The following is a 17,452-nucleotide window of genomic DNA, read 5'->3' on the forward strand; positions in this document are numbered from 1 at the left end:
AGTGGTTCCTACCAACAAAATTCACATCCATAGATTCATTATTATTCTCAATCAAAGTAGACAAGGGCACATCATTAGGATCAGAATAAACACTCTTATTAGCAAATAATTTCATAAGTTCATCCATCTTTCCACTCAAAACATTAATTTCTTCTATTGCATGCACCTTTTTAGTAGATCTTTCAGTATGCCATTGAGAATAATTAACCATAATATTATCTAGGAGTTTAGTAGCTTCTCCTAAAGTGATTTCCATAAAAGTGCCTCCCGCGGCCGAATCTAAAAGATTTCTAGAAACAAAATTCAATCCGGCATAAAAATTTTGAACAATCATCCACAAATTTAAACCATGAGTAGGGAAATTACGTATCATTAATTTCATTCTCTCCCAAGCTTGTGCAACATGTTCATGATCAAGTTGTCTAAAATTCATAATATCGTTTCTAAGAGAGATGATCTTAGCGGGAGGAAAATACTTAGAGATAAAAGCATCTTTACACTTGTTCCATGAATCAATACTATTTTTAGGCAAAGACGAAAACCAAGCTTTAGCACAATCTCTAAGAGAAAAAGGAAATAGATTCAATTTAGCAATATCATTATCGGCATCTTTCTTCTTTTGCATGTCACACAAATCAACGAAGCTATTAAGATGGGTAGCGGCATCTTCACTAGGAAGGCCGGAGAACGGATCTTTCATGACAAGATTCAACAAAGAAGTATTAATTTCACAAGATTTAGCATCGGTAAGAGGAGCAATCGGAGTGCTAAGGAAATCATTATTATTGGTATTGGTGAAGTCACACAATTTAGTATTATCTTGAGCCATTGCGACAATCAAGCAAACTAACACACGAGCAAACAAAAAGCAAACGGGCAAAAGAGGCAAACGGAGAAAGAGAGGGAGGATAGAGAGAGAGGGCGAATAAAACGACAAGGGTGAATTGGGGGGAGAGGAAAATGAGAGGCAAATGGCAAATAATGTAATGCGGGAGATAGGGATTGTGATGGGTACTTGGTATATTGACTTTTGCGCAGACTCCCCGGCAACGGTGCCAGAAATTCTTCTTGCTACCTCTTGAGCACTGCGTTGGATTTCCCCGAAGAGGAAGGGATGATGCAGCAAAGTAGCGTAAGTAATTCCCTTGGTTTTTGAGAACCAAGGTATCAATCCAGTAGGAGGCGACGCTCGAGTCCCTCGTACCTACACAAAAACAATAGCTCAACGCAACCAACGCGCTTAGGGGTTGTCAATCCCTTCACGGTCACTTACGAAAGTGAGATCTGATAGAGATGATAAATAATATTTTTGGTATTTTTGATATAGAGATGCAAAGTAAATAAAGTAAAAGCAAAGCAATAATAAAGTGATGGAGATTGATATGATGAGAAAGAGACCCGGGGGCCATAGGTTTCACTAGTGGCTTCTCTCAAGAGCATAAGTATTCTACGGTGGGTGAACAAATTACTGTCGAGCAATTGATAGAATTGAGCATAGTTATGAGAATATCTAGGTATGATCATGTATATAGGCATCACGTCCGAGACAAGTAGACCGAAACTATTCTGAATCTACTACTATTACTCCACTCATCGACCGCTATCCAGCATGCATCTAGAGTATTAAGTTAAAAACTTAGTAACGCCTTAAGCAAGATGACATGATGTAGAGGGATAATTTCATGCAATATGATAAAAACCCCATCTTGTTATCCTCGATGGCAACAGTACAATACGTGCCTTGCTGCCCCTTCTGTCACTGGGAAAGGACACCGCAAGATTGAACCCAAAGCTAAGCACTTCTCCCAAGCCAAGAACAACCAATCTAGTAGGCCAAACCAAACTGATAATTCGAAGAGACTTGCAAAGATAACCAATCATACATAAAATAATTCAGAGAAGATTCAAATATTATTCATAGATAAAGTTGATCATAAACCCACAATTCATCGGTCTCAACAAACACACCGCAAAAAGAAGATTACATGGAATAGATCTCCACGAGAGAGGGGGAGAACATTGTATTGAGATCCAAAAAGAGAGAAGAAGCCATCTAGCTACTAGCTATGGACCCGTAGGTCTGAAGTAAACTACTCACACTTCATCGGAGGGGCTTGGATGATGATGTAGAAGCCCTCCGTGATCGATGCCCCCTCCGGCAGAGCTCCGGAACAGGCCCCAAGATGGGATCTCGTGGATACAGAAAGTTGCGGTGGTGGAATTATGTTTTTGGCTCCGTCCCCGATCGTTTGGGGGTACGTGGATATATATAGGAGGAAGAAGTACGTCGGTGGAGCTTCGAGGGGCCCACAAGGCAGGGGGAGCGCCCTAGGGGGGCCCTACCCTCGTGAGCACCTCGTGGCTTTCTTGATGGAGGGTCCAAGTCTCCTGGATCTTATCTGATGAGAAAATCACGTTTCCGAAGGTTTCATTCCGTTTGGATTCCGTTTGATATTCCTTTTCTTCGAAACCCTAAAACAGGCAAAAAACAGCAATTCTGGGCTGGGCCTCCGGTTAATAGGTTAGTCCCAAAATAATATGAAAGTGGAAAATAAAGCCCAATAATGTCTAAAACAGTAGATAATATAGCATGGAGCAATCAAAAATTATAGATATGTTGGAGACGTATCAGGGTCCGGGCGGCGGCATCGGCGATCTCCTCCCTCAATCCCGATCCAATCGGGGGAGAGGGGGAGTGTCGGTGGGGCTCGGGGTACGGGAGGAGTGGGGGGTTATGGAGTGGGGGTGGGCCTTGGCCTAGTTGGGCAGGCCAGCTGGGTCGGAGCCTAGTGGGGGGGGGGTGCTTCCTCTTTGTTTTTTTGTTAGTTTTGTTTTTCTCTTTTGTATTTTCTTTTATTTTTATTTATTTACTTTTAAGTTTTAAATCTTTTTAAACTATTTAGACATTTTATAAAAATGTCTTTACTACACCATATTTATCTATGTAATATTTAGTACAAACTGAACATTTTTATTTTAATGTTTGGAAAACTTTTATTGTTGACATTAATTCGAATTTGAATTTTGAAACGGTTTCGAATCATCGCAAGGTTAACAACAGTAACCATGGTCACGTGGCGCCATTAGCATGGGATTACTGTAGCTTAATTACCCGGGCGTTAAAAAACTGCTCCACTACAAGAAATCTCGTCCCGAGATTTAGGAGGTAGAAGGAAATAGTGCGGGGTATTCATCACGCAGGCGGTCCTCGCGTTCCCAAGTGGCTTCATCTTCAGAGTGATGCGACCACTCGACCTTGAGGAACTTGATCGCTTTCTGACGTGTGCGGTGTTCAACTTGGTCGAGAATGCAGACCGAATGCTCTTTATAGGAGAGGTCCTGTTGCAGTTCGAGCACTTCATGATCCACTGCTCGGATTGGATCCTTAAAGCAACGGCGGAGCTATGACACGTGGAACACATCGTGAACCTGAGAAAGGTTCGGTGGAAGCTCCAGTTGATATGCCACTTTTCCACGCCTTTCGAGAATAGTGAAGGGACCAATATAGTGAGGAGCTAGCTTGCCCTTGATCCCAAAGCGGTGAGCACCCTTCATTAGTGTAACTCGAAGATAAGCCTTTTCGCCAGGTTGATAGACCATGTCTTTGTGATGACGGTCATACTGACTTTTCTGACGTGACTGAGCAGTCTTGAGATTCTCGCGAATAATGCGGACTTGTTCTTCGGCCCGTTGGATAATATCCGGACCGAAGAGTGGACGTTCCCCAGTTTCTGACCAGTTCAGAGGGGTTTGACACTTTCGTCCATATAATACTTCGAAGGGGGACATCTTCAGACTAGCCTGATAGCTGTTATTATAAGAGAACTCAGCATACGGAAGAGATTCCTCCCATTTCTTGCTGAAGGAAATTACACAAGCTCGAAGCATGATTTTGAGAACTTGGTTGACACGTTCAACCTGTCCTTGCAACTGAGGATGAAACGCAGTACTAAACGACAGATGAGTTCCCATAGCTTCTTGGAAACTTGCCCAGAATCTTGAAGTGAATAAGCTGCCACGGTCTAAACTCATAACCAGTGGAATACTGTGAAGTGAAACAATTCTGTACATGTAGAGAGTTGAAGCTGACTAGCAGTGATTGTTTCTTTGACCGCCAGAAAATGTGCAACTTTAGAAAGCCGGTCAATGACGACAAGAATAACATCATTACCTTTCTGCGATTTGGCAAATCTAGTGATGAAGTCCATTTCAACATGGTCCCATTTCCATTCAGGAATAGAGATAGGTTGCAGAGTTCCAGCAAGCCTTTGATGTTCAGCTTTGATACGACAGCAAACGTCACACTCAGCCACATAACGAGCAATGTCCTGCTTCATATTAGACCACCAGAATCTCTGACGAATATCCTAATACATCTTTGTACTACCGGGATGAATAGACAAAGGCGTATCATGAGCTTCTTTCATAACCTTTTTAGTATGATCCAGGTTTTTCCTCGAACATGGTACCACTAGGCGGCCTTTAAAGTACAGGGCGCCATCAGCGGCGATAGTGAAGAATGAGGGCTTTCCTTCTACGAGATGGCGTTTAATCTTTTGGACTTCAGAGTCATAACCTTGAATAGTCTTTATACCATCTACGAGATCTGGTACGACAGCCAGGGTATTTAGAGAACCCTTAGTAACAACACAGAGATTCATCGTTTGAAACTCTGGGGGAGGGGGAGCGAGTGCTCCAGGGGGAAAAATATGAAGGTTCAGCTTTCTAAATTCTTCAACAAGCGAGGGATGAACTTTGCGAACCTGGAGGTGGTTACAGTAAGACTTGCGGCTCAAGGCATCAGCCATTACATTAGCCTTGCCCGGGGTATAGGATATACCCACGTCAAAGTCTGCAACAGTCTCCATCCATCTCTGCTGACGGAGGTTCAAGTCTAGTTGAGTAAACAGATACTTCAGACTTTGGTGGTCGATGAAGATCTCACAACGATTACCGAGAAGGTAATGTCGCCACTGCTTCAGAGCATGAATGATAGCAGCAAGCTTGAGGTCATGAACTAGGTAGTTTTCTTCATGAGTGCGCAGTTGACGAGAGGCATAAGAAATCACTCTGCGCTCTTGCATTAGGACACAGTCTAATCCTTGATGGGAAGCGTCGCAGTAAATGACGAAATCCTTCTTAGTATCAGGTGGAGCAAGCACTGGGGCAGAAGTCAACTTGTCTTTGAGCGCCTGGAAACTTTCCTGACACTTGTCTGTCCATTGGAACTTGACGCCCTTATGCAACAGATTAGTCATAGGCCTAGCGATCTTGGAGAAGTTCTCGATGAATCAACGGCAATAGCTGGCGAGACCGTGAAAACTTCGGACTTGCTTGACATTCTTCGGAGGAGTCCAACCGAGAATAGCCTGGACTTGTTCAGGGTTGACGGCAATACCATCCTTGGAGATGACATGCCCAAGATAGGTTACTTCGGGGAGCCAGAATTCACACTTGGAATACTTAGCATAGAGTTGATGCTCTTGAAGCTTTTCCAGCACAAGACGAAGATGTTCAGCATGTTCTTCTTTGTTCTTGGAAAATACAAGGATATCATCCAAATAAACCACGATGAACTTGTCGAGGTAATCCATGAATATATAGTTCATCAGACGAGAGAAGGTGGCGGGAGCATTCGTTAAGCCGAATGACATGACGGTGTACTCGTATGATCCATGCCGAGTCATGAAGGCGGTCTTTGGGATATCCTCTTCACGAACACGGATCTGGTGGTAACCCAACCTCAAGTCGAGTTTGGAGAACATTGATGAACCAGCCAGTTGATCATAAAGATCATTGATCCGAGGGAGGGGATATTTGTTCTGAATAGTGGCTTGGTTAATAGGTCGATAATCTTGGACCAATCGGTTTGTCCCATCCTTCTTCTTAACAAAGAGAGAAGGTGCTCCCCAAGGAGAGCAACTAGGGCGAATGAAACCTTTACTAAGACATTTGTCGATTTCCTCCTTAAGCTCAATGAGTTCATGTGGCGGCATCTTGTAGGGTCGTTTGGCTATAGGAGTGGTGCCTAGTTTCAAGTTGATGATGAATTCGACAGCTCTAGCAGGGGAAATCCCTGGAAGTTCTTCTGGAAAGACGTCTTGGAATTCACGAACGATGGGAATGTTTTCAATGCCCTCGAGTGGTGCAGTGTTCAACGCATTCAAGGCATAAAGCCGTGCCTCGGCGTTCTGAACTAGATGAGCTTGGTAGGTAATTATTTCATCAGAAGGGTGTAGCAGATGGACGCTCTTAGTGGCACAAACTATAGAAGCAGTATGCGCTTTCAACCAATCCATTCCCAGAATGAGGTCGATGCTATAGGACTTCAATACGATGGGAGAGACAAGGAATTCCAGTCCTTCGATTTCAACGGGGACGTCATTGCAAATCATGGAGGTCCGACATTGGCCCGCGGGGGTGCGTACTAATAGAGAAGCGTTCATGTCTTGCTTTTAATGCCATTCATGAATGCAAAATCCTCTGACATGAATGAATGTGATGCACCTGTATCAAATAAAACAGATGCTGGTACTGAATTTACGAGGAGTGTACCCATCATGGTAGAAGGCTGGTCTAGAACTTCACTGAGATCAACGTGGTTGGCATGAACACGACCATAAGACTTGGCATTGTTGGTGCGGGGCTGGTTGTTTCCACGGCCAGCTGCGGGAAGGGCCAGTTGATTCTGGTTCTGATTCTGATAGCAGTTCCTGGCAAGGTGACCTGGTTGGCCACACTTGTAGCAAAGACCATTATTGGGAGTGGGAACGGGAGCTCGGGTGGTGGAGCTGGGAGTCTCGGCTGTCTAGTTGGTGGGGGAGGCAGACGCGGTGCAGCATAGGACTGCCTTGGAGCAGGTGCAGTTGGCTGGTACATGCTGTTGGGAATCCATATCCTACACTTCTGCGAGGACGGGCCCGAAGATGACCTCGTGTCACGGTTGCGCCTGTGAGAGCTCTGGTGTTCCTGCAGACCAGTTTCGACATTGATGGCCTTGTTCACCAAGGTGGCGAAATCAGCAAAGTCATGCACTAAAAGTGCAAGCTTGATGTCAGCTTGAAGTCCATCACGGAACTTCTCATGTCTGCGTGCATCAGTTGTAATGTCTTCTTCAGCATAGCGGGACAAGTCCAGAAACTCCCGCTGATAAGCTTCCACAATTTTGTTGCCTTGGGTGAGGTTGCGGAACTCGTGCTTCTTCCGGTCCATGACTCCCTGAGGAATGAAGCGGGCACGGAAAGCAGCTTGAAAGTCTGGCCAGGTGATGATTGTTCCAACTGGCAGAGTATGCCGGTGGCTGTCCCACCATTGAGCAGCGGGTCCTTTCAGGAAGAAGGAAGCAAAGGTGACATAGCTGGCAGGGGCTACATTAGCAGACTCCATCTCATAGGTGATGTCATGGAGCCAGTCATCAGCATCCAAAGGCTGAGTTGAGCTGTGGTACACAGTTGGGTTGAGGCGCATGAAATCCTGCAAAGTCACTTGGGTTGGCTACTGGTTCATATTGGGGCGAGGAAACTGAGCCATCATATTTTCTATGAATTGGCGGTTTAGCTCGAACTGTTGGATCATACCAGCCATGTACTCAGGCGGTGGTGGGGCATGGCCACCACAACCACGACCACCTGGTCTAACCATCCTGCTAATATATAACAGGGGTAGTTCAGCATTGAGAAATTGCAAGGACAAGAATCATTCATGATGAAACATGCATAATGAAAGGAACATGATAGATGCTACATAGTAGTTGGCATATCTTACAAAAGAGATCATGCATGGAGTTCGGTACACAGAGTTCAATACATAGGCTAAGAACATCATAGGCGGCACGCAGGCTCGCGGTGAATGCATCTAACACTAACAAGCAAGCCTACATCAGTCCCAGGAGGAACTGTGGAGGTAGGTGTAGCCAGACAGCTGGTAGTGACGTGACGGGAAGTCCTCCACGTGAGTAGCCTGCGGTCCGCGGATACTCTGGTGCGGAACCCGACGCGCAGGTGGCAGAAGAGGACCAAGTGCGGGAGAGTAGCCTCCCACATCTAGCCAGCCGACACCCTGGGGGGTCACGGTCCTGCCAGGGTAGATCACAGAACGTGACAGATCACCAGATCAGACAGAGGGGTGCAACAGCGTCAGAGCACGGTACAGGTGCTGACGGGTGGTGTACAACTCGTGGTGAAGAGCTCGGTTAGCTCTATCCAGTCCATCAGCATGCAGAACCAGGTTCTGATGGTAGAAGGGCTCTCGGGTGATAGTGGAGTAGGCAGCAGTGTAGTACCCCTCCGCACCAACATCGGATGCGATAGCAATGTGCCTGAAAGGGGAGGTGTCCAACTCATGATACTCTCCACGAAGACGTGTCAGAGCAGCATAAGCAGCATCGTGGACCGCCATGTCGATAGTCACTCCAACACCATGACCAGTGTCCAGCACGGTAGTGGAGTCATACGGACTCCCGAGAGTAGAGGTGGACGATGGCACGGTACTGCTCCTGGTTAAAGTCCTGGTACTCCCCGTAGACGTTGTACTCAGGGTGCCAGTGATAACCCAGATAGGTCATCATCTCAACCAACACAGCAGGTGATCCCGAGGCACCAATGGTCGTCGTGTGGCGCACGACCTGTCTCGTGGGTTCCATCTGAAAACAAAGGTGTTTCAAAGGAGTCAAATGACAGTGTGGATAATGTCCAATATACTACTCTAAGAAATAACTAGGGCTTATCCAACTTTAGGGTGAACGTGGTCACGGGATCCTAATGTTAGAGTTAGTAAATTCATTTAACCCGAGTAGAAGAGAGTTCAGAGTCCCAGAGTAAGGATCGAGGAGTAAAAGATCCTAATACCACCCAAATTGCGACGTGGGCCCGTAAGGCACACAACCATGTTAGTAAAAGTTTTGCAATGTCTAGACTCGACTTCGGCCAAGGAGTGTGGAAGGGGGATTCCTACAGGCAGTCGGCTCTGATACCAACTTTTGACACCCCCGATTCAATCGTACACTAATCATACACGCAAACGTGTACGATCAAGATCAGGGACTCACGGGAAGATATCACAACACAACTCTACAAATAAAATAAGTCATACAAGCATCATATTACAAGCCAGGGCCCTCGAGGGCTCGAATACAAGAGCTCGATCATAGACGAGTCAGAGGAAGCAACAATATCTGAGTACAGACATAAGTTAAACAAGTTTGCCTTAAGAAGGCTAGCACAAACTAGGATACAGATCGAAAGAGGCGCATGCCTCCTGCCTGGGATCCTCCTAAACTACTCCTGGTCATCGTCAGCGGCCTGCACGTAGTATTAGGCACCTCTAGTGTAGTAGGAGTCGTCGTCGATGGTGGTGTCTGGCTCCTGGGCTCCATCGTCTGGTCGCAGAAATCGGGTATAGGAAAGGGGAAAAAGGGGGAGCAAAGCAACCATGAGTACTCATCCAAAGTACTCGCAAGCAAGGAGCTACACTACACATGTATGCATTGGTATCAAATGGAAAAGGGGTATCATATTTGGACTGAACTGTAGAATGCCGGAATAAGAGGGGGATAGCTAGTCCTATCGAAGACTACGCTTCTGGCAACCTCCATCTTGCAGCATGTAGAAGAGAGTAGATGGTAAGTTCACCAAGTATCATCGCATAGCATATTCCTACCCGGCGATCCTCTCCTCGTCGCCCTGTTAGAGAGCGATCACCGGGTTGTATCTGGCACTTAAAAGGGTGTGTTTTATTAAGTAACCGGTTCTAGTTGTCATAAGGTCAAGGTACAACTCCAAGTCGTCCTGTTACCGAAGATCACGACTATTCAAATAGATTAACTTCCCTACAGGGGTACACCACATTTCCCAACATGCTCGATCCCCTTTGGCCGGACACACTTTCCTAGGTCATGCCCGGCATCGGAAGATCAACACGTCGCAGCCCTGCCTAGGCACAATGGAGAGGTCAGCACGCCGGTCTAAGTCCTATGGCGCAGGGGTCTGGGCCCATCGCCCATTGCACACTTGCACGTTGCGAGGGTGGCCGGAGAGCAGACCTAGCAACCTCCATTTCAAAGGAAGTTGTGTTACGTGGTCCAACCTGGCGCGCGCCACTCAGTCGTTGACGTCACGAAGGCTTCGGCAGATACCACGACGTCGAGTTCCCATAACTGTTCCCGCTTAGTTGGTTAGTGCGTATAGGCCAATGGCCAGACTCAGATCAAATACCAAGATCTCGTTAAGCGTGTTGTTTTGAAATAACCACGGACGCCGACCAGGGCCAGGCCCACCTCTCTCCTAGGTGGTCTCAACCTGCCCTGTCGCTCCGCCATAGTGTAACAGTCGGGGGCCTTCGGGAACCCAGGCCCACCTCTACCGAGATGGAGCCACCTGCCCCTTCAGCCCCCAACATCGGAACCACTTGCTGGTACTCAACGAACCGACCCGACTTTAGTCACCACCTGTATAGTATGTATATATGTAAGTATATACCCATGATCACCTCCCGAGTGATCACGGCCCGATAGTATACCATGGCAGACGGACTAGAATGTAGGGCCACTGATGAAGTACTAGCAACCTATGCTAAGCATGTAGGATTGCAGGTAAGGTATCAATAACTGTAGCAACAATGACAGGCTATGCATCGGGATAGGATTAACGGAAAGCAGTAACATGCTACACTACTCTAATGCAAGCAGTAGAGAAGAATAGGCGATATCTGGTTATCAAGGGGGGGCTTGCCTGGTTGCTCTGGCAAGAGAGAGGGGTCATCAACACCATAGTCATACTGGGTAGCAGCGGCGTCGGTCTCGGTGTCTAGCGAGAGAAGAGGGGAAGAAACAATAAATATTAAGCAAACAGATGCATGGCGATGCATGACATGACAAGTAGCGGTGCTAGGGGTGCCCTAACGCGGTATGAGGTGGTACCGGTGAAGGGGGGAAACATCCGGGAAAAGATCCCCGGTGTTTCGCGTTTTCGGACAGATGAACCAGAGGTGGAAAGTTGCGTGTTTGCTATGCTAGGGATGCGTGGCGGACAAACTGGTTGCGTATCCAGATTCGTCTCGTCGTTCTCAGCAACTTTCATGTACAAAGTTTTTTCATCCGAGCTACGGTTTATTTTATATTGATTTTAAAAGAGTTAAATCATTTTTAGCATTTATTTAATTATTTTAAATCAACATTATCTAGAACAGTGCACGCTGACATCAGCATGACATCAGCAGTCAACAGAGGTGTTGACTAGTCAAACTGACGTGTGGGCCCAGTGGGACCCACCTGTCATACACTGTTAGGTTGATTAGGGTTTAGGTTAAACTAATTACTGTTTAATTAAACTAACAAGTTAATTAGATTAATTAAATAGGATTAATCAACTTAATTAATTATTTATTTATTTTAATTATTATTTATTTATTTATATATATATTTTACAATTCTTTTTTATATAAAACGTTCTCAGGTGGGCCCCTTGTGTCATAGGCAGGGGGTTCTTAGCGGGCATCGGGCGTTGCGGGTTTACGGGCACGGACGCCCGACAGGGCGCCGCGGGGCGCCGGCGAGGCCGTAACGGCTGCGCAGGGGCGCCGGCGTATGGGCGCCCGACGGCGCGGCTAGGGCGGACGCGGCGAGTGGAGAGGCGGCGCGGGTGTAGGGGAGGCGACGGAGCAGCACCAGGGGCGCGGGGGCGCGTCGACGTGGGCGCGCGGCCGAGCTCGTTCGCGTGCAGTGCGCGACGATGGGTGTGGCAGAGGCGGGGTGCGCGGGGTCGGCAGTAGCAGCAAGGCTGCAGGGCGGTGGTGGTGTCGCCGGAGCCGATCGGCGGCGCCGGGCGAAGCAGAGCAGGGGGAGCGGTGCACGAGCGGCGATGGCTTGCGCGGGCAGATGCGCATGCTCGGGCGAGCACACGCGGGCGAGGTTGGTGGCAGGCGGCGGCAGGGGTGATTGGCGTGGAGCGTGCGACGCGCGCGGAAGCTGGCAAGCGTGGCGGCGCGGCCGCGGCCGGCAGCAGCAGCAAGTCGCGGGCGAGCGCGGCGGCGGGCACAGGGAGAAGAAGGATGGGGGCGTGCGGGCGTGGTGGCCGCGGCGGGTGCGCGCTGGGGCAACGGTGGGCACGGGGAGGCCGCGGCAGAGCGGGACGAGGGAAGCAGAGGGGCGGCCACGCGCACCGCGCGATGAGCGCGGCAGGGGCGCGGTGTGGCAAGGGCGGCCCGGAGCGTGAGCTTCGGCACGCGGGCGCGGTTCGGACGCGGGTGGCTGGTGGGCGCGAGCTCGGCGCGCGGGCAGGCAGCGAGTGCAGCGCGCATGCGCGAGGGAGAGAGGAGGGGAAGCTCACGGAGGGGAAGTAGGGGACTGGGCAGCGGGGCTCGTGGTGGGGGACGGGGACGACGCGGCGGAGCAGAAGCAGGCCGGCGAGGGGGTCCGGGTGGCGATGGACGATCCCGGCGGCGGCGGCGGCGGCCTCCTCCCTCGATCTCGATCCAATCGGGGGAGAGGGGGGAGATATTTTGGAGAGTAGGGGAGTGTCGGTGGGGTTCGGGGCACGGGAGGAGTGGGGGTGGGCCTTGGCCCAGTTGGGCAAGCCAGCTGGGCCGGAGCCCAGTGGGGGGGTGCTTCCTCTTAGTTTTTTTTGGTTAGTTTTGGTTTTCTCTTTTGTATTATTTATTTATTTACTTTTCTATCTTAAATCATTTTAAACTATTTAGACATTTTATAAAAATTTGTTTACTACACCATATTTATCTATGTAATATTTAGTATAAACCGAACATTTTTATTTTAACGTTTGAAAAACTTTTATTGTTGACATTAATTCGAATTTGAATCTGTAATAGCAGTTAACAAAGAATTATTCTGCATTTACTCAAAATCTCCTATGACAGTGGTCCATATACAATTGTGCAGGTTCATGTACACGATCCTATGAAACTAGTAGGCTTCGTCGGTAAGAGAGCTGCAAAAACCCAAGAAAGATGGAAGATAAAGGACGCTGAACACTAATCATGTCCTATATATCTAAATAGTTTATTTCTACTAACTCTATTTCTCTTAATATACAGCCTCCACATCACCAAATAAGTCACGTCATCATCCACTAACAATATTTTGTAGCACATGCATACTCTAATATAGTTGTTGCAACTCCAATTGTCCAGCGTACATGCATACTTTTTTTCACACACAATTACTTTAGAAAGTAATAGCTTTTTTTCTTTTCACGAATACGCGCAAAACATATCATTCCATTGATAGAAGGGGCAAACAAACAGTGGCGGACCTCATGATCTAGGTCATTCGTTCATACATAATTCATCCAATTCTCTCAATATGCAGCCTTCCACATCACCAAATAAGCCACGTCATCATTCACTAACAATATTTTGTAGCACATGCATACCCAATATAATTGTTGCAACTCCAATGGTCCAGCATACATGCGTATTTTTTTTCACACACAGGTACTTCCGAAAGTAATAATTTTTTTTTCTTTTCACGAATACGCGTGGAGAGTATCATTCCATTGATAGAAGGGGAGAACAAACAGTGGCGGACCTCATGATCTAGGTCATTCATTCATACATAATTCATCCAATTCTCTCAACATGCAGCTCTTCCCATCACCAAATAAGCCACGTCGTCATCCACTAACAATATTTTGTAGCACATGCATACCCCAATATAATTGTTGCAACTCCAATGGTCCAGCGTACTTGCATACTTTTTCCACACACAATTACTTCCGAAAGTAATAGCTTTTTTTTCTTTTCGCGAATATGCGTGGAGCGTATCATTCCATTGATAGAAGGGGAGAACAAACAGTGGCAAACCTCATGATCTAGGTCATTCGTTCATACATACTTCATCCAAAATCAATCTTTAAATTTCCGCAGCAACGCGCGGGGAAATCACCTAGTATATCCAAAATTTTAGAACACAAATTGTATGTGGTTTCCATGCCCATCCTACATGCCTACTCAAGTCTCTACCCCTCTAAGTGCCCCAAACAGTAATATATCTGAAATATACAGCAATTGTGGCCTACGAGAATGAATAGTACCTTGGTGATGTGTTATGCACTCAAAAGTCGGAATCAACCTCCTCTGCCAGTTTATGATCCCCATCCTTAACAATTTCCTCTTCATCCCATCTATTCATTTCAAGAGTGAGCTCATCTGAAAGATAGCCAGCTGCATTCTTGACGGCATCCTCCAAGGCCTCCACCTCCCTAACCTTCGCGCTATAACAAACTATCTCAACATGGAGATGCTTGAGCGAATAGAGGTTCTGTATGCAGAAATCAAGGCCACCACTCAAAGGGAACACATCATGCGCATTAAATGGAACCCGGAGCTTCTCAAGTTCAGGCATGGCTCCTGCTTCAAATACCAGCCCTGTCCCGCTGTCCCAGCAAGTGAAGTAGAATTCCTACAAGAATCGGAATACATTGCTGCTGATAATGAGCCTTTCTTTAGGCCTTGCTGTTCTTGAAGATATCCAGAGAAATAACAGAGAGGGCAGGTTACCAAGGACTCGGAATGTTTCCTCATCCACTGGATTGACATTGATGCTGAGGTAAGAGAGGCTGGAGTAGATGAGGAGGAGGAAACCAAGAGTCAATTAACAAATCAAGGGAACAAGAATGGTAGATCTGAAGATGTATCGAACGAAGGTTGAGCGTGCCTAGTTTGCAGAGGGACATGACCAAGTTATCTACACAAGCTTTCATGCCACTGTTTGTACTACTTATGTGCCAATTCAGGTTCAGCTCAAGTATTCTTAGTTTGGTCAGAGTGCCCAGCTCCTGCAAAGAGGTCAGACAGGTATTCTGGTTGATTTCAATCTCTGATAATTCCCGTAGAGCTCGCATATTCCCAATCCCTTCGGGCAACTCTGCACTCTTAACTAACATACATGCCAGTTGTTGTAGTTGAACAATACTAGCTGGCAACTTCTTTACCCATGTCCATCTTAAGTCTAAGGTTTGTAAATTCTGCAATTCTCCAAGTTGTTCAGGAAGTGCTGTGATTCTTCTAACATTGAGTCGAAGGTACTTCAGCTAAGAAAGCCTGCTTATGTGTTCAAGATATTTGTGTTCCAACACCTCTCTATTTTCTATATCTAACACTTACGGATTGAAAGTTTGAAAGAGAAAGCATGTGTTCAGCTTCGGCACATCCAAAGATAGTGAGGGATCTAACATGAGAAACAACCATGTTCGATGGTACCATAGTATGTTCTTGAGCATGATAGTTCAGGGATAGTCGATGAACCTTATCATATGGAAGTGATTTATGTTTGCTGTCACCAGATAAGGTTACAAAATTTTCTTCAATTGACTTGGATATAATTAGGTCAAGAATCATATCATGGACACGACAAGCATCAGCTCGACCATCATACTGGATTTCAACCGGTTCAATCAAGCTTCTGTTTATCAGATCGCTGAAATAGCCTTCTCCTACTTCCTCCAGATTCTGTCCACCTTCTACAATGATAAAACCTTCCGCGATCCATCTCCTTACCAGCCGATCCCTCTTGATCACATAATCTTCAGGGAATATACTTAGATATAGCGAACATGTCTTCAAATGGTAGGGGAGATCATTGTAACTAAGGAACAATATCTTCTTCATCTCTTCCATGTCTAAATCCTTTTCAAGTGCTGAACCAAGAGAATTCCGTATTCTCAGCTATTCTTGTCTGGTACTAGCTTTATTTGCCAATAAGCTAGCTACTGTAATGATTGCCAACGGCAAGCCGCCACATTTTTTAATATTTCATCTGAAACTTCCCTCAGTTGAAGAGGGCATCCACCTTCACAGCCAAATGCTCGTTTGAAAAATAAGCTCTTAGAGTGAGTTGCACTAAGAGGATTTATTTCATACACATGATCACGGTTCTGAGAGCTACAATACTTGGCTACTGTGACGATATGTGTAGTTGTTAGTATTCTGCTGGAAGAACTATTTTCAGGAAAAGCACATTTGATTGCTCTCCATGCTGGGGTGCCCCATATATCATCCATTACTATGAAGTACCTATCACAAACTTTACAAATTAAAACATGTATTCCTAGAGCTGCAACCAGTGAATAGCAGTAGTGCTAGTAACTAGTACTAGTAACTACTAGTAAGAATAGTGTACATATATTATCCTACAGATAAAGCTGATGTAGCACTAACACAAAGTTCATATGAATGTATAACAAATTAGTGATGACATTTCCGAAGTAAGATTGTTATGAGTAAATAAGGCACACCTTTTATGCTTGAGGAACTGTCTTATTGTGTTGATGAGTTGCTGCTCATCCCATTCTTCGTTGCTGACACACTCTTGACAGCAGATCTGAGAGAGTATATTTCTCAAAATCCTCTTCAAGTCGGGTTTTTGGGACACCGACACGAAAGCTTGACATTCAAATTGCCCTTCCAGCTTCTGGTACACTTGATTAGCAAGAGTAGTCTTTCCAAGGCCCCCAATTCCAACAATGGACACCACCTTTAGCTGTTGTGCAATTGCAACTTCCCCTTCAGTTAGCAACTTGATGAGTTTATCCTTTGGGCCATCAATGCCAACGAGCCTCGTCATCTCGGTGAAAAATGCTGGTAAGCGGGGATCTATGCTTATCCTGCTCGGCTTGGAGACTACATCGTCAACCTTGTACCTTGCCCACCGACTGCTAACCTCAATAGCATCTTGTTTGAGAACTTTGATTTTCTTGGCAATGCAATGGCGCGTCTTGGAATTTGTCATTATATCCATGCACCTGCTGAGGCGTCCCTTGAAGCCACGGGGTTTGCGGCTGGACTCGCCACACGGGGACAGCATGAAACTGTCGATGCCATACTCGATGTCGTAGGACAGCTCTCGTACCTCCTTAATCCAACACTTGGACAGCTCATCAGGATCCTCAACCTCGGACATCATCTTGAGAAAAGCATGCATGGTCTCAAGCTCAGCCTTAAGGAACATGGCATCACCTTTCACACTTCTGAGAAGTTTATACTCATCAGAGAGCAAAGCACCCAACTTCCGTAGCACGGAGCCCATGGCTCCATGTGTTGCACACACAATGGCCTCGTCCATCGCCCTATCTGTGGGTTGAGTTTTTGTGTCCCTGCCACTTCGAAGGTTGAAGCCTTTTATACATGCATAGCCAGTCAAAGTATACATAATAAATACATTAAGATGATTGATCAAGTAAAGACAACATAGTGAGTGCGCAGGTGAGATGCCCGCAGCATCTTATCATATAAAAGACATAGATCGTACAAAGCACATTTCAAAAGCAGACAAGCTGTCAAAAAAGAAAGGAAGTATGTACTGTTTGCACCACGATTGCAAAGTCAGTCATTTAGTCAAGAGAAGGAGTCATAAGCCACCTCATGAGAAGACTATTAACGCATAAAGATGTCGATGTTCCAATAATCTAGGAGTATATCAAGTGGAAAGACGGGAATCATA

General features: G+C 46.4%; 1 pseudogene; it reads right to left on the reverse strand.

Moving 5' to 3' along the window:
* Positions 1–14,065: 14,065 nt before the first annotated feature.
* LOC147970540 (disease resistance protein RGA5-like) lies at positions 14,066–17,053 on the reverse strand (annotated as a pseudogene).
* Between the last annotated feature and the right edge of the window lie 399 nt (positions 17,054–17,452).

This window comes from Triticum urartu, chromosome 5A (assembly GCF_056163025.1).
Source record: "Triticum urartu cultivar PI428250 chromosome 5A, HENAU_Tu73, whole genome shotgun sequence".
Lineage (NCBI taxonomy): Eukaryota > Viridiplantae > Streptophyta > Magnoliopsida > Poales > Poaceae > Triticum > Triticum urartu.